This window comes from Mandrillus leucophaeus, unplaced genomic scaffold (genome assembly GCF_000951045.1).
Source record: "Mandrillus leucophaeus isolate KB7577 unplaced genomic scaffold, Mleu.le_1.0 Scaffold38, whole genome shotgun sequence".
NCBI classification, from domain to species: Eukaryota; Metazoa; Chordata; class Mammalia; order Primates; family Cercopithecidae; genus Mandrillus; species Mandrillus leucophaeus.
The window spans coordinates 7334973-7357274 of record NW_012104031.1 but is presented as its reverse complement, the minus strand read 5'-3'; the positions used below and the strand labels follow the sequence as shown (position 1 = coordinate 7357274).

At 33.8% G+C, this 22302-nt stretch overlaps 2 pseudogenes; both read left to right on the top strand.

The window, feature by feature from the left end:
- Nucleotides 1–5570, top strand: part of LOC105547158 — a 145648-nt pseudogene extending 140078 nt beyond the window's left edge.
- A 15255-nt stretch (nt 5571–20825) lies between these two features.
- On the top strand, nt 20826–21971 carry LOC105547157 (annotated as a pseudogene).
- Nucleotides 21972–22302: the final 331 nt, after the last annotated feature.

Below are 22302 nucleotides of genomic sequence, written 5' to 3'. Positions count from 1 at the left end.
AATAAACAGATCTCAAAGAAACAGGAGATGACAAAGAATAAGTCTAATTTAAGTTAAGGCAGAAAGAATAGCAATTTGCATGTCACTTATACGCAATTCTCCATTTATTCCATGTTTCTTTATTTTCAGTTGTAAAGATAAAGATTTTATGATGTTACAAAACATCCAGAATTATATTTCTAATCTTTCCCAATTGTTTGATTAGAAACTTAATGTGATCAAGAGTAATTATCAAAGCAAACACCAGGCTTAGCAAACACCAGGCTTAGTAATAGAGGAAGAAGCAAAATCTTCCTCTATTACATATGATATTCTGAATAGGAAGGTGATATAGCTTGGATATATGTCATCTTTAAATCTCATATTGAAATGTAATCCTCAGTGTTGGAGGTGGGGCCTGATGGCAGGTGATTATTGTATCATGGAGGTGGATTTCTCATGGTTTAGTTCCATTCCCTCGGTGCTGTCCTCCTGATAGTGAATGAGCTCATGAGATCTGATTGAGTAAAAGTGTGTGACACGTTCCCTCCCACTCTTTCCCTCTTCCTCCTGACTTAGCCATGTAACATGCCTGTTTCCACTTTGCTTTCTGCCATGAGTGAAAGCTCCCTGAGGCCTTTACAGAAGCTGAGTAGATGCTGGTGCCATGCTTCCTGCACAACCTGCAGAATCATGAGTCTATTAAACCTCTTTTCTTTATAAATTACCCAGCCTCAAGTATTTCTTTATACCAACCCAGGAATGGACTAACATAGAAGGCATTACTTTGTTGATCACTTTTGGTTGAATTTGAAGATGCTGTAAAGTAAACTGAAGCCCATGTAAAGAAGAAATAACCAAAATTTATTTTTTTCTCTTTCATTTTTAATTTGCTATCCTTATTGGATATCAGATTTAGGATAAATATTTTAAATATCAATTTAGTCTGGAATCCTGGAAAAGAAGGAAAGAAGGAAGATAGAAAGAAGGAATGAAAGAAAGAAAGAAAGAAAGAAAGAAAGAAAGAAAGAAAGAAAGAAAGAAAGAAAGAAAGAAAGAAAGAAGAAAAGGGAAAAAGAAAGAAATATGGGGTTAATTCTATTAAACTGGATTATAGACCGTATTACCAGTTGAAAGGGCTTCAACCTTTTAAATGAAGCCATGATAAAACAGTAAAGTTAATTACCAAAGGCCACATTAAGAATGGGGAAAAAGATCCATTGAGTAGACAGGCAAGGAAGGGCTGATTTGTAAGAACTTCTCATGGCATTCTACTCTCCAGCCAGGCCCCTTCTCCTCTAACCCATCGTATACTAAAAAAGAACCTCTCCTGTTTATTCCTCACCCACTATTCCTAATCTTGACTCTTATTTAATGAACAAATACTGGTTAAATATAGACTTAACATTAAAATGTATTTACTCAAATATATTATTTAAAATGATATTAAAACTTCTTGAGATATTCTTCTCAATAGTTGGTTTAATTTTTGAAAAGTTCCAAAGAACTATTTTTGAGCTCCAGTGTTTAATAGTCAAAAATCGGGGCACAGACACCTCACCACCTTATGTGGGATCTGCCTCTCTGCACCACACGCACGTGGCGAACTCAGAGCAAGCCACATCCCCTCCTCTGGCCACAGTTAATTCATATGATGGTGGTTAACTCATTCAAGCACAGTCAGAATCCCTTTACCCAGAATTTGGAATTGGGACTATGAGAGCAATTCAATTCCTTTCCAGAAAGGAATTTAGCAGAGTCTTGTTTGAGAACCTGAGAAGCAGAGTGAGTCAATGTATGAAGAGAAAGAACAAAGCATATGTGAAGGGAGGAATAGGAAGACTCAGAGAAAAATAGAGAGTAAAGATGAGGAGAGGAGCTTGACAAAGTATCCTTGTTTTCAAGGGTTTGGATGCATTTCAACTGTAGCATTTCACGAAATCATTCAGTCTTTTTAGAGTAAGTTATTTCTCCTTAAGCTGTTTAAATGGGTTTTCTGTTATTTGAAAACAAGAGTCCTAGCTATTATAACCACTTTCTAATCATTACTGATCATGGAATTACTAATCCCTATGCCTACTTACGTTTTTCAAATTATAAACTCCTTCAGAATAAAATCTGGTTTATAATCATGTTAGTGACCCTGCTTCATCAACCGTCTCTCTGGGCTTTATCTCAAAGTATTACTCTGCAATACAGTAATTGAACTGCTAAGAAAAGTCTATTGAATAGATGGATTTATTGAGTGATAGAGGCTTCGACTGTCTAGACTTGTAAGTGTGCAGTGTTCTCTCTTCTGCTTTTGCCCCCACCCTTTTTATTTCGACCATTTAAGATGAATTTTTTAAATACCAGAGCCATGACTGATAGAACAGCTACTGCTCTCAGATGTAAAAAGAACACCATGGTACAAATGACAAGTTACCTTCTAGAGTAATCTAAGCCTATGTCTACTGAACCAGTTCTCCACAAATGAAATACATTTAGTTGTATGCTCCAGTTCTTGATTATTTGGGGAAAAAATAACACAGAACCCTGAGGCCAGATGCCTTTAGTTATGTCCTAAATATGCCTGTAAAAGGTTTTGTTTTTTCATGGTATGAAACACACTGATTCACATATTAGTTCTCGCCTTTCTTTATATGTGAAAGAAGAAAGCTGAATTACTACATGATCTTTAAGATGCCTTCCAAGTTTTAACATTCTTTGACTAAATTCTTTATAGAAGGATTGACATTATAAACTATCAACAGCCATTATAACACTTTTGTTGAATTTCAACAGATGAGACAACCACAGCAAGGCACCAATTGCTGTTAATGGCAACTAAATAGGACATATGTATATATATGAAGAGTTGTTTCCTTTCCACAGACAAACTGCTTTTTCTTGACTTTTTAAATATGCTTCACCCAGCATGTAACTATTCTTAATTAATATGTCCTTTTACATAATTTTTCTTCAGAAATTTTTCTCAGGAATGGATTTTAATGCCAATAACTGAAGTAGGTATAGTTTAAAAAATTTATAAGTTATTTTGTATGTCAAAGCATACTTTTCTCAAATGGCCATGATCAATCTTCAAAGAAATTTCATTAACATTTTACTTATTTACATTTTTACTTTTTTAGAGACAGGATCTTGCTCTGTCACCCAAGCTGAATATTTTTATTGTCTCTAAGAAACAGGAATAAAACAAGTGGCACCCTAAACTTTCATAAGCTTACTGTATTGAGAAAGTTTCCAAGCCCTGGCACAGGAAGAGGAACCCAGATGGAGCGCAGTGGTCTCCTTACATTGAGGAGACAGAGTTGAAAGTACAGGAGACTAAGGCAACAGGAGATTTAGGGCAGAATACTGGAGGGGAGACAATCACACAAAAATAGAATCCTGGATGTTTGCAGAGCTCTCTCCACTTGAAGTCTCCAGCTGATTATTGATATGAACATACATATGAGATAACTACATGAGGTCAGGTAAAGAACCACATGAAAGAATTAGGAAGAACACTTCCCATAGATCCTACAGCACTAATAATAGTTGGTATTCTCATCAGCCAGAGTGGTAAAAACCTTGCAATACATACAGAGTTGAGTACCCAGAGAATATTACCTCAATTATGGAAGAAAATATAATTTTAATATAGTCATATCTAGCATCCAATAAGGCTATATTCACAATGTTTAGCATTTAAAAAACATGATTAGGCATTCAAAGAAGCAGAAATATAATTCATAACGAGGAGAAATAGCAATCAATCAAAACTGACCACAATATGACACAGATGATAGCATTAGTAATACAAGGACTTTGTATGGATATTCTTATGCTCAAGGTAGAAGAAATAAAAAGTACATTCAGAAAGAACACAGGATTTTTAGACAGATGATTAATGCATTTATTATACAAATTACTAACTCATTTCTCATCTACGAATCTAGGTTGATAAGCTATTGGAATAAGAAAGCCCATCCTGGCAGCCATGGACCTTTGTTGTGGTCAGAATGAGTTGCAAAGAAAATAAGGAGCATTCTCTTCACCCAACTTCTCTACACTAGCCTCTTACATAATTATGGTACATTATTAATAGCAAGAAATTAACATCAATATAATGTTATTAACTAAAGACTTTATTTAGGTTTCAGTAGTTTTTTCCCTAATGTTCTTTTTTTAAGCCATCATCAATCTTCTAGAGGTGAAAAACAGAGGTTGAAATAAAAAGTTAATGATATAGGATTAATAGCAAGGATTAATAGTAAGGATTATACTCTTTAGATAAAAAGATTAGTGAATATGAATAAAAATAAAAACAAACCAATATGAAACAGAGAGAAAAAAGAATTTAAACAACAAAAAAATAGAGCAACAGTAAAATGTGAGGTAACTTCATGTAGCCTAACACACATGTAATTGGAAGACTTGCAGATCAGGCAAGAGAGACAGACAGGAGCATTAAAAATATTTGAAGAAATAATAGCCAAAAATTTTCCAAAATTGGTAAAATTCTAACCTGCAGATCAAAGAAGCACAAAGAAGCATAAGTAAATGAATCATCAGAGAAACTACACAAAGGCACATCATAATCAAATTTGCCTTAAACCAGTGATAAAGGGAAAATATAAAAAGAAGAAAAAAAAGACTTACTTAAAGAGAGGAACACAGATATGAATGAAGCACGTTTATCAAAATAGAAGATAGTTAAGCAACATCTTTAAAGTATTGAAAGAAACATTTGTCAGTCTAGATTTCTATGCTATGCAGCAATATTTATGAAAAAATAAAGTGAAAGAAACACTATTTTTCAGACACACAAAATCTGAAAGAATTTTTTACCAACACTTAAAAAATGTTAAGAAAAATTATTTAAGCATTCAGAAAATAATACCATATGGAAATCTGTAGCTACACAAAGAAATGAAGAGCTATACAAAGAAATAGAAAAGATACAGAAAAATTTTAGCTAAGTTATTCTTATATTTTAAATAACTTTAAAAAATAATTTTTCTGACAAAGGTGTAAAGGCATTTCATTGGAAAAAGGATTTTCTGTTCAACAAATAGTGCTGGAAAAATTGGTAACCTATATGTAAAAACAGAAATATAGACCATACCTCACACCATACACAAAAATTAACTCATGATGGAAAAGAATGCACTGATGGTGAAGTAGGATGCTCCCACCCCTCCCAAAGCCAAAGCAAAGACTTTGAAGGCCAAGAGGATAGTGCTGAAAGGCATCCACAGCCACACAAGAAAGAAGATTTGCAGGGGCCCAAGACATTGTGCCTCCAAAGGCAGCCCAAATATCCTTGGAAGACCCCAGGAAAAACAACCTTGGCTACTATGTCAACATCAAGTTCCCCTGACCACTGAGTCAGCCATGAAGAAGAGAGAAGACAACAACACACTTGTGTTTGCTGTAGATGTTAAAGCCAATGAGCACCAGGTCAAACAAGCTGTGAAGAAGCTGTATGGCATTGATGTGGCCAAGGTCAACACCCTGATCAGCCTGATGGAAAGTATATGTTCAGCTGTCAACTGGTTCCTGATTATGATGCTTTCGATGTCACCAACAAAATTAGGATCATCTGAGACTAGCTTGCTACTTCTATCTATCTATATATATATACACACACACACACACACACACACATATATGTGTGTGTATAATTTCACCACTAAAAAATTTAACTTGTAATGGACCATAGTCTCAAATGAAAAAGGAAAAACAATAGCTCATGACTGTAATCCCAGCAATTTGGAAAGCTGAGGCAGAAGGATCACTTGAGCCCAAGAACTTGAGGTTTCAGTAAACTATAATTGTGCCACTGCTTCCAGCCTTGGCTTCAAAGTGAAACTCTACCTCTAAAATAAATAAATTTTTTTAAACGGGTAAAGTATATGAACAAGCATTTTACTAAAGAAGATGTATGAGTGATTAACAAGGACATAAAATATGTTCAACATTATTAATCATCAGTAAAATGCAAATTTGAACTACAGTGAAATATGTTTTCAAACACAACAGAATGAGTATAAGCTACAAAACAGACATTAACAAATGTTGATGAAGATGTGGAGAAAATGGATCCCTTAGACATTGCTGGTGGAAATGTAAAATGGTGCAGCCATTTGGAAAACAGTTTGGGAGCTTCTTATAAAGTTAAACATACAACTACCATAAAACCCATCAATTTCACTCCTAGGTATCTACCCAAGAGAAATGAAAACATATGTTCACAAAAAGACATCCACATGAATGTTTATAACAGCATTATTCATTATAGCTGAAAACTACAGACTCTGTCTGGATTCCTTTCCCCGTACCATGGCTTGGAAGTTCTCTCAATGTAGTAAGCTGATAAAAGTTTAGTGCTCAACTTGTTTTATTCTTCTTTCTTAGAGGCATTAAAATATTAATACGATGTAGTTTAAGATTAATTATGATCATTGTGAGAAAATTATAATTTTATATTCAAAATAATTTATAATTAAAATTTAAAAACTATATTGACTTTCAGAAAGTATAACCTTACTACCAGTAAGGTTCTTATGCTATATATGATATAATATAATACAATACTATATAAAGCTAGACTGTGATAAATTAAAGATGTACACTACAGACTTTAAAACAACTGCTAAAAACTCAAACAAAATGTTATAGCTAATAAGTTAATTATGAAGACAAAAATTAACTTTAAAAAATAGCTAACTCAGCAGAAGGCAAAGTGGGCACAAAGGAACAAAGAAATAAGGGACATATAAGAAAAAGTAACAAATTATAGACTCAAACACAATCATAGAGATAATCACATTAAATATAAAATATCTAAATACCCCAATTAAAAGGCAGAGGTTGTCAGATGTATAAAAAGGTAAGACTCAACAATATGCTGCCTACAGGATTCTACTTAAAATATGAATACACAAAGAGATTAATATGGTTTGGCTGTGTTATCACCCAAATATCATCTTGAATTGTGGTTCCCATAATCCGCATGAGTCATGGGAGGGACCATGTGGAGTAATTGAATCACACAGGTGGTTTCCCCCATCCTGTTGTCAGTGATAGTGAGTTATTTCTCACAAGATCTGACAGTTTTATTAAGGGGCTTCCCCCATTGCTGGGCACTCATTCTTCTCCTTTCTGCCATCATGTGAGGAAGGACATGTGAGTTTGCCCTTCCACCATGATTGTAAGTTTCCTGAGTCTCCCTAGCCCTGCAGAATTGAGTCAATTAAACCTCTTTTCTTTATAAATTCCAGTATTGGGCAGTTCTTATAGTAGCATGAGAATGAACTAACATGTAGATTAAAAACACATCAATGGAAAAAGACATATCATACTAAAACTATTTTTTTAAATCTGGAGTATCTACATAAATATTAGAAAAAGATGATTTCATGAAGCAGATAAGATTACTAGGAATAAATATCCATGAAGAAGTCTATTCATGAAAAAGACAAAACAAATAATCTCAAATGTTTATGTACTTAACAGCATAACTTTAATGTTTATAAAGAAAATCCATAAATGGAATATATGATGGAACTAAGACAATATAAGGTAATCAACAATTATAGTCAAAGATTTCAACTTACCTCTTAATAATTGGTAGAACAAAGAGATGTAAAATCAGTTAAGACACAGAAAATTTGAACAGCAGCATCAATCAACTTGATATGATCCACATTTATAAAATACTTCACACAAAAATATCATAAGGGACACTCATTTCCAGGGCCCACAAAACATTTACCAGGCAAGACTATATTCAGACCCACAAGTTTTAAAGAACATAAATCATACAAATGTATTATCTGACCAGAGTGAAGCTTAGTTAGACATTAATAACAAAGATATCTAGAAATTCTCTAAATATTTGGAAAATAAACAACACACTTCTAAATAACCAATGGGTTAAACAAGCATGCAAAAAAAAAAAAAAAACTAAATGAATTTGTGGAATTAAATTAGTGTTTAATTTATACTACTAAACACCTATATTAAAAAAGAAAGGTTTAAAATTGGTCAGGTGGGTGGCTCACACCTGTAATCCCAACACTTTGAGAAGCCGAGGGAGGCAGATCACCTGAGGACAGGGGTTCAAGACCAACCTGGTCAACATGGTGAAACCCTGTCTCTACTAAGAATACAAAAAATTAGCGGGGCATGGTGGCATATGCCTGTAATCCCAGGTACTCAGGAGGTTGAGGCAGGGGAGTCACTTGATCCTAGGGGGTGGAAGCTGCAGTGAGCCAAGATCAAGCCATTGCACTCCAGCCTAGGAAAAAAGAGTGAAACTCTGTCTCAAAAAATAAAGAAAGGTCTAAAATCAATGACCTAAGTTGCCACGTAAAGACACTAAAAAAAAAAAAATTAAGATTATAATCATAGCATTATTAAATTAATTATGCATAATTATGTATAATTGTACTAATTAAATATTTCTGATAATTATATAATAATTCAAAGCAAAAATTCAGTGACATGGTAAACATAATGTTCTCCATTGTTTATAAAGGGCAATGAAAATTTAAAACAATTGTTCCTTTGAAAAGATCAGTAACATAAATAAACCACTAGCAGATTTGTCAGAAAATGTAAGAGGAGAAAACTCACAAAATACTAATATCAAGAATGAAATAGGAATCATAACTATAAAACCCACAATTATAACTTCTAAAGTAATTAGGTTTGTCTTTTAAAACTTCTCCATATAAAAACTCCAGGCCCATATGATTTCACCAGTGAATTTCACCAAATATCTAAAGAATAAGAACTATCAATTCTATACTAACTCTTCCATAAATTGAAGAAAAGGGAATAATTTTCAAGTCATTCTTTAAAAAGAGAATTAGCTGAGAGGAGGTCAAAATATTAACATTAATAGGAGTTTGAAAGAAGTCAATTCCAAGTCTCATAGATGACCTTGAGGGGCTCAAAACTTCAGTAGAGGAAGTCACTGCAGATGTGGCGGAAAGAGAAAGAGAACTAGAATTAGAAGTGGAGCCTAAAATTGTGACTGAATTGTTGTAATACCATGATAAAATTTGAATGGATGAGGAGTTGCTTCTTCTGGATGAGCAAAGAAAGTGGTTTCTTGAGATAGAATCTACTCCTGAAGAAGATACTGTGAACATTGTTAAAATGTCAACAAAAGAAATAGAATATTACATATACTGAGTTGATAAAGCAGCAGCAGAGTTTGAGAGGATTGACTCCAATTTTGAAAGAAGTTCTACTGAGGGCAAAATGCTGTCAAGCAGCAACACATGCTACAGAAAAATCTGGGGGAAGGAATAGTCAACTGATGCAGCACACTTCATTGTTGTCTTATTTTTTTAAATTGCCACAGGCATTTCTACTTTCAGCAACTACCATTTTCATCAGTTAGCAGCCATCAACACCAAGGCAAGGCCCTCTACCAGCAAAAAGATTAAGAGTAGCTAAAGACTCAGATGATTTAGTATTTTTTTTACAATAAAATATTTTTAAATTAAGGCACATATATTGTTTTAGGCATAATACTATTACAAACTTAACAGGCTACAGTATAGTACAAACATAACTTTTATATGCACAGGGAAATCAAAAGATTTATGTAAATTATTTCATTGCAATATTCACTTTATTGTAGTGGTCTGGAACTGAACCTGCAATATCTCCAAGGTATGCCTGTATTACGTGCATGGATCAGAAGATGCAATATCCATAACATACCAATTCTTCCCATGGTTATCTACAGATTCAATGTAAATTCAATCAAATTGCCAAAAGGGTTTTTGTTTTGTAAATATCAGTGTGTTAATTCAAATATTTATATGAAAAGGCAAAGAAACAAGAATAGCCAAAACAATTTTGAAAAAGTAAAAGTTGGAGGACTCAAACTACCTAATTTCAAGTTTGATTATAAAGCTGTGATAAAAACAGTATAGTACTGAAATATCTATAGATCAATGAAATATAGTCCAGAAATAGACCTACACATATATGATAAATTGATTATCAACAATGGTGCAAAGGCAAGTCAATGAAGAAAGGACAGTCTTTACCAACTAGATATTTACATGTAAACAACAATGGACTTCATTCCATACCTTCTACCATACACAAGTATCAATTCAAAAGGATCATAGCTCTAAAATGAAAATCAAAAACCATAAACTGGCTAGAAAAAAAATAGGAAAAATATTTGAGACCTTCAGTTAGGCAAAACTTTGTTAGATACCACACTAAAAGCACAAGCCATTAAGGAAAAAGTGGTAAGTTGGACTTTGTCAAAATGCAAAACTGTTCTTCAAAAGACCCTATTAAGAGAACAAAAAGATAAGCCATAGACTGGTAGAAAATACTTGCAATTCATATATTTGATAATGGACTTGTAGTCAGAATATATAAATAACTCTAAACTCAATAATAAGAAAACAACATTTCAGTTTAAAAATAGGACAATGATTTGTATAGACAGTTCATAAAAAAGATATATCAATGGAAAATAAGCCTATGAAAACATAATCAATCTCAATAGGTATTAGAGAAGTGCAAATTGAACCCACAATGAGATACCATAACTCATCTATTAGAACAGCAATATTAACAAACAAACAAAAACTGGCAATACCAGGTGCTGGCAAAGATGTTTAGATTTTTTACATTGCTGATGGGAATACAAAATGGTACACCCACCTTAGAAAACTGTTTGTCAGTTTCTGATAAAATTAACATACACTTATTATAGGATCTGACAATCCTACTCCTATTTATGCTAGAGAAATAAAAACATATTCACACATTCTGCACATTAATGCTCATAACAGCATTAACTATTATCACCAAAAACTGAAAACAAAATTTTCTTTGTGTAAAGAATGGATAAATAAAATGTGCCTATTCATATCATGAAATACTACTTAGCAAAAAAGAATTAAAAATTTGCTAATACACATAACAATATGAATAAATCTCAAGTGCATCACGCTAAGTGAAAGAAGGCAGATTCAAAGAGTTTATACTGTATGATTCAATTTATATGATATTCTGGCACAGGAAAAATTATAGGGACATAAATCAGTTGCCAGAGACAACTTGGAGGAGAGGATGACTAAAGACTATGGGGAGATTTTTGATGTGTGGGAATTATTTTATATTTTGATTTTGATGGCATTCTCATGACTGTACTGTATGTGTTTGTCAAACCTACAAAACTATCTTCTAAAAGAATAAAGTATTATATTTTGACAAAATAAGACACAAAGAAAAAAACCAGCTTCATTTTTCAATTAGAAATACAAAGTCATTCCTATGAAAATAAAAGTTCAATAAATCTAATAAAAAGTTCTACAATATTATATACTCAAAATAACAGTATGGGAGATTATTATTTTAGTTTTATATGGTTATTTTTGAGCTCCATTCTGAGGCGGACTATCTACAGCTGATCTTCGTTATTTGCAGAGTCTATATTTATGAATTTGTCCACTTGCTAAAATGTATTTGTACTCTCAAAATGACAGGGCATTTTCATGGTCATGTGTGGACAAATGCAGGGTCGCAAAAAACTGAATGACCTGACATATACATTCTCAGCTGAGGGGAAACGAGGTGATGCTCTGTCTTTATGTTTCAGCCATCATACTGTATACAAGTGTCCTTTTCTTGGTCTACTTAGTGACACCTTTTTCACATTTTAATGCTTTTTATTGGCAATTTTGCCTTTTAAATTGGCCCCCGAGCATAGTGCTGTAGTGCTATCTATCTACTGTTCCTAAATGCAAGAAGTTTGTGTGATGTGTCTTACGTTACAATCTATGTATACCCAATTTTAAAAGTATCTCTAGTTATAAGTCAATTATTGAATAAACATATAATATTCACACTCTAATAAAGTTAATTGCTATAATATTTCTATCTTTAAAGTTAAATAATGTTCTTTCAATATATGTTGAATTCCACATTTTTTGAGATTACTGGATATGGCTGTAGAAATAATACAAAGTTAATAAGTATTTTTATTTATACTTGATTGAATGCTTTTGAAAAACAATTTAGTAATAATTGAAATGATCAAGGTAAGTTTTCAAAAAGTTTCATTCTTACAACCAGCATATGAAGCAGACAGTATTATTATCCCAGTTTTAGAGATGAAGCATCCAGATTCAATGTGGTTACACTAACACCTTCAAGGTTAAAGAATCTAGTGCCTGAGGGATCAGTTTTAAACTTTAGTGGGTCTGACTCCAAAGCTCTTTCAGCCACTACAGGAGTACAATACTGGCAGTTTTTCTTGTCTTTTTCTTTTTTTTTTTTGGTAAATGACATTTTAGAAATAGTACAGAATTTCAAAAGTCCAACATCATAGTTATTAGTTTGCATCACCTTGCCTTTACAGTCAACAAATTTAATTGGGGAAGAGGCATATATCAGAAAGATTTTTCTATAATTATTTCAGAAATTATCACATTGATTCTGTAGATTGCCCTATTCATGAGCATTCACGTGTTGTTTTTAGAAAAATAATTAAATGTCCCTTTCTCCATAAATAAAGCTTTATATAATGCATTTTAATGGAAGTGAAGGTAGCAAAAGAAACTATTTCCTGATGTGTAACCTTCTAAATGTGTAATGTGTTTTTTACTTTGTACTTCATTCTGTATTTGTGGATTTGTCCACTCAAATTTATTTGTAATCTCAAACTGATACCCGTGGCACTTTCATAGTCAGTTTATACAAAGAATGAATAGCACACTTGTTGGCCAAAGTTCTTGTTCATTGAATATATGAATCTTGTTGGCTCTGATTAAAAAAAAAAAAGTTGATCTATCAACCTAGAAAATACCTGATTTAGTGCCTTCTTACTGCCATAAAGTTTCCTCTGTTGTTTGCTTCCCTCTCAAATACATGCCAGCCTGTTGAATTATGCAAAAACAAATACAAAAAAGGAAAATATTGTATCTACTTTTTGTTTTATTTTAGTTTTACATGGTTATTTTTGAGAGATAACAAATACAGAAAATTCAATAGCAAATTTAGTTGATTTGGGAAAGTCCATCTAACATATAAGTAAATAAAAAATTATTATTCTGAGTTTACCTTTCCTTGACCAATGTAAATCCAAATACATAAATTTAGTATTATTGGGGAAGGAAGATGACCCCGACCTTGATTCTTTCTACATTTATATCTACTTATGAATTTCTGAATCCTCTTATTTGACTTTAAACCTAGGTTTGCTGACAATCGTCAAATGGGGAAGAGCTATTTTATATGAATCTATAAGAAGTAATAAGAACTAACTCACAGCATTTAGGAACAGAAGCATAGTTTTGGTTGCTGTCTTCCTTCATTTACCTACTACTTTCAGGTACAATATTTCCATCTTTCTTATCTATTCAACCTATCTGTTGGTCACTGGAATATCTTGCCAAATAAAGGGCAATAAAGGCATTGACTTAAAAAAAAAGTAGATATAAATAACCAAGAAGAAAGTGAACATTCCTTTTTTTTCTTGCAGATGCAGAAGACGTATAACAGCTGTATTTCTAATAGTAGAAAAATTGAGTCTTAGGTGGCAAGGCTGTGAAGTGCTGCTGCACAATATCATTCAGACATCCAGTTTACAATCCATTTCCAAGGAAACATGCTATTTATCATTTCCCTCCATGTCATTAATCACTTTCCAAGATGTATTTCTATATCCCATATAGTCCTTTCAAATTGATTTATCTTAAAGTCCAATTAATGACTCTTCAAATTCACTTCAAAAACAAAATTATGTTCGGATAATAGTTCTTTTTTCTTGAAGAATACAAATTATAATATATAAAAACTGAAATCTATAATAGAAGAGCAATGAACTTGTTTGGACCCTAACTGCATTTGGCTAATACTATGATATTCTGAATTGAGCATTCTATTGAAAAACAAAAAGGACTCAAATAGAAGCAACTCATTTGGGAATTATATTATTTACATAATTGACATATTTTCTCTTTTCTTTCACGTGAACAGTTGTCATTAAAGATGCATTGCAAGCTTGCCATTCTTTGGAATAACGTATGAAGTGACATTAACTCTGGGAGCAAAGAACTCTTTGAATTTGTCATGACTTTTCTCTGCCCTTTCATGAAACTAAACGCAGGGTGATTTTTGGCCACTGACAGGCTAGCCACTTTTGGAGGAAGACCAGTGAGTAAATTTGATTTTAAAACTGACCACAACTTTTCATTGACATTTATAGGCAGAGACAGATGTTAACTTGTAATAAATTTGAAAGCAGAATTTTATTTTCAGAGCCATGAACCAAATATGAACTTTCCAATGCTGCTTCCTCCATTCAGGCATAACTTTTCAGTATTTGTTGTAATTTGGTCCAGCAATCTACTAGAAATTGTTCCAAGTCAAATTAGTTGAAATATTGCAATGCCATCTTTTAAAAATCTTTATTGAGATGTAATTCAAAGGCCATACAATTTACCCATTGAAAATGTACAATTTAATGTTTTCTTAGTATATGCACAGAGTTGTGGAACCATTACCATAATCTAATTTTAGAACATCTTTTATCACCCCCAAATGAAACTGCATACCCATTAGCAATCACTCTTATTCTATCCTCCATCCTTAGTTAATGAGTTCCTGTTTCTAGAGGTTTGACTATTCCAGACACTTTATATAATGGAATCATAAATTGTGAAGTTTAGTGATAGTCTTTTTTTTACTTAGCATGTCTTCAAGGTTCATAAATGTTGTAGCTTAAGTCAGTATTTCATTCCTTTTTGTGGCAAATAGTATTTCATTTTATGGATATATCACATTTTATCTATCCATGCATAAATTGATAAGCATTTGCATTGTTACCACTTTTTGACAATTACAAATAATAATACTATAGATATTTATACACAAGATTTTATATAAATGTGTATGTTTTTTAATTCTCTTGGTTTTATACCTGGAAGTGAAGTTGCTGAGTGTCATGGTAACTCTATGTTTAACATTTTACAGAACTATCAAAAAATTTTGCAAAGCAGTTGCACAATTTTACATCCCCACCAACAATATATAAGTGTTCCCATTTCTTCACATTCTCTCTAACACTAGTTATTGTCTACCTATGTAATTATAACTATCCTGGTGGGTAAGGAGTGGCATTTCATTGTGGTTTTTGACTTGCATTCCCTAATGACCAACGTTGTTGAACATCTTTTCAGATGTTTTTTGCCAATTTGTGTATCTTCTTTACAGAAATACCTATTCGTATCCTTTGTGTACTTTTGCGTATTTGTCTTTTTATTGTTGAGTTGTAAGAATTCTAAATATATTCTAGATACAAATCTCTTATTAGATAAGTAATTTACATTTTTTCTCACTTTCTTTTAATATTTTTTGTGGTGCAAAAGTTTTTAGTTTGACAAAAACCAATTTACCTGGGTTTTTTCCCCTTTGGTTGTTGCACTTACAGTGTTATATCTAAGAAGTCATTACCTAACTAAAAGTCATGAAGATTTACTTTATAAAATGTTTATAGTTTTAGCTATAATGTAGGTCTGTGATTAATTTCAGTTAATGCTGTGTATGGTGTAATAAAATGGGTTCATCTTCATTCTTTTGCATGTGGATTTTCAGTAGTTCTAGCACAATTAACTGAAAAAAAATCTCTCCACTAAATAATTTGACATTCTTGTTTAAAATCAGTTGACCATATAGATAAGGATTTATTTCTGGATTCAAAATTTTGTTCCATTGATTGATATATCTATCATTAGGCCAGTACCATGCTGACTTGATTATTTTAACTTTGTAGAGTGTTTTGAAATCATGAATGTGATTCCTATAACTTTATTCTTTTTCCAACATTATTTTGGATATTCTGGGTCCCTTGAAATTTTACTTAAATTTCAGAATTAGTTTTTACACTTAGGCAAAAAAAAAAAAAGCTGAGATTTTTATAGAGATTGTGTTAAATCTGTAGACCATCATGGGGGGTAATATTGTCATGTTAACATATTAAGTCCTCTAATCTATAAATGTGGAATATTTTTCTATTCCTTTAGAACTTATAATTTCTTCCAATGATGTTATACAGTTTTCTGAATATATATTTTACATTTCTTTAAACATATTTCTAAATATTTTATTCTTTTTGATGCTGTTGTAGATGAAATTGTTTTCTTAATGTTATTTTCAGATTGTTCCTTGCCAGTGTGTAGAAACACAGTTGATTTTCATCTATTGGTCTTGTATCCTGCAACCTTGTTGAAATTGTTTACTAGTTCTAATAGTTTTTTAGTGGAGTCCTTAAGATTTGCTACGTACAAGGTCCATGTTGCTTAAGTAGAGGTAATTTATTTCTTCCTTTCCAGTTGAGTCTTTTACTACTACCGCTAGCCTTCTTACTCTGGCTAGAGCAATAGAAGTACATAGGATTTTGTTTTTAAAAATTACCTATTGACATTATCATGATTTCTGTCCTTTATTCTAGTAATAGGGCATGTTACATTACTTAATTTTCATGTGTTAATTCAACCTGAGATAAATTCCATTTGGGCATGGTGTGAATTTTTTTTTTTTTTTTTTTTTTTTGGTATGTGTTGCTCGATTCAGTTTGTAAATATTTCAGAAGAGATTTTTGTGTCAATAATCACAAAAAATACTGGTACAGTATACCTGAGTTGCCTTGTCTGATTATGGTATCAGGGCAATACTGACTGCATAGAATAAGGTCATAAGTGTTTCTTCCTTTTCCATATTCAGAAGAGTTTGTAAAGGATTGGTACTAATTTTTAAATGTTTGATAAAAATCGCCAGTGAAGCTACCTGAAATGGAAATGTTGTTTGTAGACATTTTAAAATTCCTAATTAAGTTTCCTTGCTTATTATAAGTCTGTTTAGATTTTCAATTTCTTAGTGAGTCAGTTTTGAATGTAACTTTTTAGGAACATGGTAATTGTATCATAGATTTACTGGCATACAGTTCTTCATAGTATTTCCTTATAGTCATACTTATTTCTGTAAAGGCATTAGTAATGTCAACTATTCATTCCTGATTTAGCAATTTGAGTCTTCTCTGTTATTAGCATGATCCTAATAGCTAAATGTTTGTCAATTTTGTTGATTTTTTAAAAAAATCTTTTGGTTTTGTTCATTTTCTGTATTTTTTTCTCTATTTATGTCTACTATAATCTTTATTATTTTCTTTGTTCTGTTTGATTTGGATTTAGTTTGACCTTTTTTTCTGGTTTCTCAAGGTGAAAGTTTAGGTAATTGATTTAAAGTTTTTCTTCTTTTTTAAATACAGGCATTTACACAACTAAATTTTACTCTAAGCATTGTTTTAGCTGTATGCCACAAATTTTAGCATGTTGTGTTTTCATTTTTTTCATCTCAAAGTGCTTTCTAATTTCCCTGGTAATGTCTTCTTTTACTCATTGATTATTTAGGAGCACCCTGTTTAATATCCACATATTTGTGAGTTTCCTGAAGTTCCTTTTATTGTTCTACCTTAATTCTATTTTGTTAGAAGAACATACTTCCTATGATTTCAACAGTGTTAAATTTCCTGACACATATTTCTTAGCCCAGTATGTTTACTATTCCGGAGAATGCTCCATGTATGCTTGACAATGTATATTCAGCAAATTTAAGTGTTCTGTAGATGTCCATTTGTTTTAATTGGTTTAAAGGGTTCTGCATTCTCGTTGGTCTTCTAAATAGTCACTCTATCCATCATCGAAAGTGGACTATGAAAGCCTCCAATTACTATTGTTGGATTGCCCATTTCATGCCTTTAATTTTACTAGTCTTTGCTTAATGCATTTTGGGGTTCTGTTGTTAAATACATATATGTCTATAATTATTATCTTCTTGATGAATTAATCATCTTAATGATAAAACATCCTTCTTTAGTAACTTTGTCTTTTTTAAAATTCTTTTGTTTGGGCCAGGTGCGGTGACTCACGCCTGTAATTCCAGCACTTGGGGAAGCTGAGGTGGGCAGATCACGAGATCAGGAGTTTGAGACCAGCCTGACCAACATGGCAAAACCCCATCTCTACTAAAAATGCAAAAATTAGCTGGGCGTGGTGGCAGGCACCTGTAATCCCAGTGACTTGGGAAGCTGAGGCAGGAGAATCGCTTAAACCCAGGAGTCAGAGGCTGCAGTGAGCCAAGATCGTGCCACTGCACTCCAGCCTGGGCGACAAGAACAAGACTGTCTCAAAAAAAAAAAAAAAATTCTTTTTTTCATAATATTAGTATAGTCACTCCAGCTCTCTTAGGATTGCTATTTGCGTGATACAAAATTTTTCATTCTTTAACTTTCAACCTATTTTTACCTTTGAATCTAAAATGTGCTGCCAATAGACGGTGTGTAGTCGAATCTTGATTTTTGCACAATCTAACAATTCCTATCTTTGGTTAGATTGTTAAAAACATTTGCATCTAATGTTATTAATATGGTTTGACTTATGGTTGTCATTTTGCTTTTCATTTTCTATATGTCTCATGGTTCATTCTTCTCTTCCTCCTTTACTCAACTGTCCCTTCCAGGTAAAAACTGCTATCTTAGTGTGGAAGATGAGAGTAAAGCGAGCCTCCTTTTCTTGGTTGAACCCATTGAGAATAGGGCTTAAATCACATTGAGCTGGGGATGAGGCATGTCCTTAATATAAGAGACTTCCATAGTTCTTACTCAGATTTAGTACTATAGATTTTCTTGAATAAATATTTCTCCATTTCCTCTATGTTCTTAGGAGAGTTTCCAGTGACTATTTTTTTTTAATAATTTTCACCAGTTATAGTTGTTTCACTGGGGAGACGGTTCACAGAGGTCATTACACCACACCCATCCCAGAAATGCTTCTGCCATACCATTTGATATGTCTTCTGAGGAACTTGAGGCAATGCATAAGTTCTTATCAGTGTCAGAGCAATACAAAGAATATCCAATATATGCTTCTGGGATTCCTCATCTCTGATTTTCAACTTCTCTTCTGACATGGAAAAATACAAAGAAGGAAAGGACATCTGGATACTTCTTTTTCTACTTTATACTTTCAATTGATGAGTTGGAAAAGATGGTGGAACTGAACAACCCAAAGGCCTGCTAGAAATTTTCAGCTTCCCACAGCTCTCACTATAAGTGTTGCTATGGCCAGGCACAGTGGCTTACACCTAGAATCCCAGCACTTTGGGAGGCTGAGGCAGTGGATCACTTTAGACCAGGAGTTTGAGACCAGCCTGGCCAACATAACAAAACCTTGTCTCTACTAAAAATACAAAAATTAGTTGGGCATGGTGGTGCATGCCTGTAATCCCAGCTACTTGGGAGGCTGAGTCATAAAAATTGCTTGAACCTGAGAGGCAGAGGTTACAGTGAGCTGAGATCACACCAAGGCACTACAACGTAGGTGAGAGAGTGGAACTCTGTCTCAAAAAAAATTAAAATAAAGTGTTTCTATGTAAGCATAAATCATATTCGTAACAGCACTTTCGTTGGGTAGATTGATGATACTTTTATATCTCCTGAATTAAAGTTCATATAACTGTGTGCTGGAAATGTCTAGACTGAAATATGATGTCTGAACCTGTCAATGTCTGACAGAAACCTGTTTATATCAATCTGAATAGCTTAGATTTGATCCTTGCCCCTAACTCTTGTAGAGTTCTTGAAAATGTACTACAAATAATGTCTATAGTGATACAAGGAACTTTACTGTAAGGTATATGTGTCATAGTTGCTAAAGAACAAAATTAGAAGTACATTAAAAATTCTACCAGGAATATTAGCCACTTTTGCCTCTAATAAGGTACCTGTTAAGAATATAACTCGTTTTAATACCCCTCTCTCAATAACTGATAGAAAAAGCACATAGCAAATCAGCAAGTATATAGTAGACTTGAACAACTGTCAACCAACAACAACAAAAGAATATAACTCATAATCTAATAAGAGACAAGTGGCAAATATAGTTAATGTAAATTTTCATTTAAAAAAATGATACTTCAAGTTTCAGCTCCAACATGTAAGGAGCTTTGAAGTTGTCACTTGGGGACTTATAAGAAAAAATAACTGAATAAATTGGGGGAAACATAATTTTCTTGAGGTTGCAGGGCAAACCAACTTTCAGAAATCAGGAAAGATGGACAAGTTCACAAAAACAGACCTGAGTTCAGTTGATCTGGCACAGAAGGTGCTGGAACTATAAACCTGCAGATACAGTTAAATAGCAATGTTGATGAATGGATGAGGGTTAAGTGTAGAGTTCCTTCAGAGGGAAAGATGCCTTAGGGCTGCATTCTCAATACTTTCACGGAAACCCAGCAGGTTTGAAAAGCCAAGAAAGCTCACTTCTTATTTTTGGCAGGAAGAGGTGAAAAATACCATTTTGAAGTATGACCAATGTGTTCTCCAGATGAATAACAAAGGCCCATTGCCCAGTGAAAAATATTTCACCAGAGCTTTATCTCACATAGGCAGAAAAGCAACTCCAGCCCACCTCTAGCCTTCTTGTGTCATCCAAGGTGCCTGGGGGTGGCGGGGAGGGAGCAAAGGTGAAAAACTTAGGTCACAGTCCAGGGACTTGTTATCAAAGAGGTTTCATGACTTACTTGCTCATAGTCACATGTTCAGTTGAGGTATAAAAGCATATTTAGTAGTTTCAAAATGGACATTCTTGAGGCTTCTAATACAGAACTGAATTCAAAACAAAACAAAAATAGCTTTTTTTTTGCAATAGGTTTGTCACCAGAACACAGGTATTGTAAAAACCACCCCTAAAAGCCACAATGGAAAAGGAATAAAATTTGTGTACACATGGTTGTCTTGGACCCCAGGTTCAGGGAAGTCCACCACTACCAGCCATCTGATCTATAAATGTAGTGTCATTGACAAAAGAACCACTGAAAATTTTGAGAAGGAGGCTGCTGAGATGGGAAAGGGTTCCTTCAAGTATTCCTGGGTCTTGAATAAACTGAAAGCTGAGCCTGAGTGTGATATCACCATTGATATTCCCCTCTGGAAATTGGAGACCATCAGATATGACTATCACTGATGCCCCAGGACATAGAGACTTTATCAAAAACATGATTACAACCACATCTCAGGCTGGCTGTGCAGTCCTGATTGTTGCTGCTCACATATATGTCACGTAGATGAATCTGAAGCTATAATCTCCAAGAATGGGCAGAGCCGTGAGCATGTCCTTCTGGCTTCCACACTGAGTGTGAAAGAACTAATTGTTGGTGTTAGTAACATGGATTCCACCGAGCCACTCTACAGCCAGAAGAAATACAAGGAAATTGTTAAGGAAGTTAGCACTTACAGTAATTGGTTACAAACCTGCCATAGTAGCATTTGTGCCAATTTCTGGTTGGAACGGAAACATGCTGGAGCCAAGTGCTCACATGCCTTGGTTCAATGGGTGGAAAGTCACCTATAAAGATGGCAATGCAGTGGAACCACACTGCTAGAAGCTCTGCATTGCATCCATTCAAACCAATGCCTTCAACTGACAAGTTGCATCTGCCTTTCCAGGATGTCTACAAAATTGGTGGTATTGGTAATGTGCCTTTGGGCTGAGTGGAAGCTGGTGTTCTCAAACCCAGCATGGTGTTCCCTTTGCTCTAGTCCATGTTACAACTGAAATAAAGTCTGTTGAAATGCACCATGAAGCTTTGAGTGGAGCTCTTCCTGGGGACAGTGTCGGCTTCAATATCAAGACTATGTCTGTCAAAGATGTTCGTTGTGGCAATGTTGTTGATGACAGCAAAAATGACCCACCAATGGAAGCAGCTGGCTTACTGCTCAGGTGATTATCCAGAACTATCCAGGCCAAATCCCTGCTGGTAGCGCCCCTGTACTGGATTGTCACACAGCTCGCCTTGCGTGCAAGTTTGCTGAGCTGAAGGAAAAGATTGATGGCCATTCTGGTAAGAAGTTGAAAAATGGCCCTAAGTTCTTGAAATCTGGTGATGCTGCCATTTGTTGATAAGGTTCCTGCCAAGTCAGGCATGTTCAGCAGTCCTCTGACTATCTTCCTCTGCATCCTTTGGCTGTTCGTGATGCAAGATAGACAGCTGTCATGGTGTCATCCAAGTAGCGGACAAGAAGGCTGCTGGGAGGTAGCAAGTTCATCAAGTCTCCCCAGAAAGCTCAGAAGGCTGAATAAATATTATCCCTAATACCTGCAGATCAGTCTTAATCAAAACTGTTTGTTTCAACTGGCCATTTAATAGTAAAAGACTGGCTAATGATAATAATGCCTCATAAAACCTTTAAAAGGAAAGGAGAATGTTTTGTGGGCCACTTTTTGTTTTTTT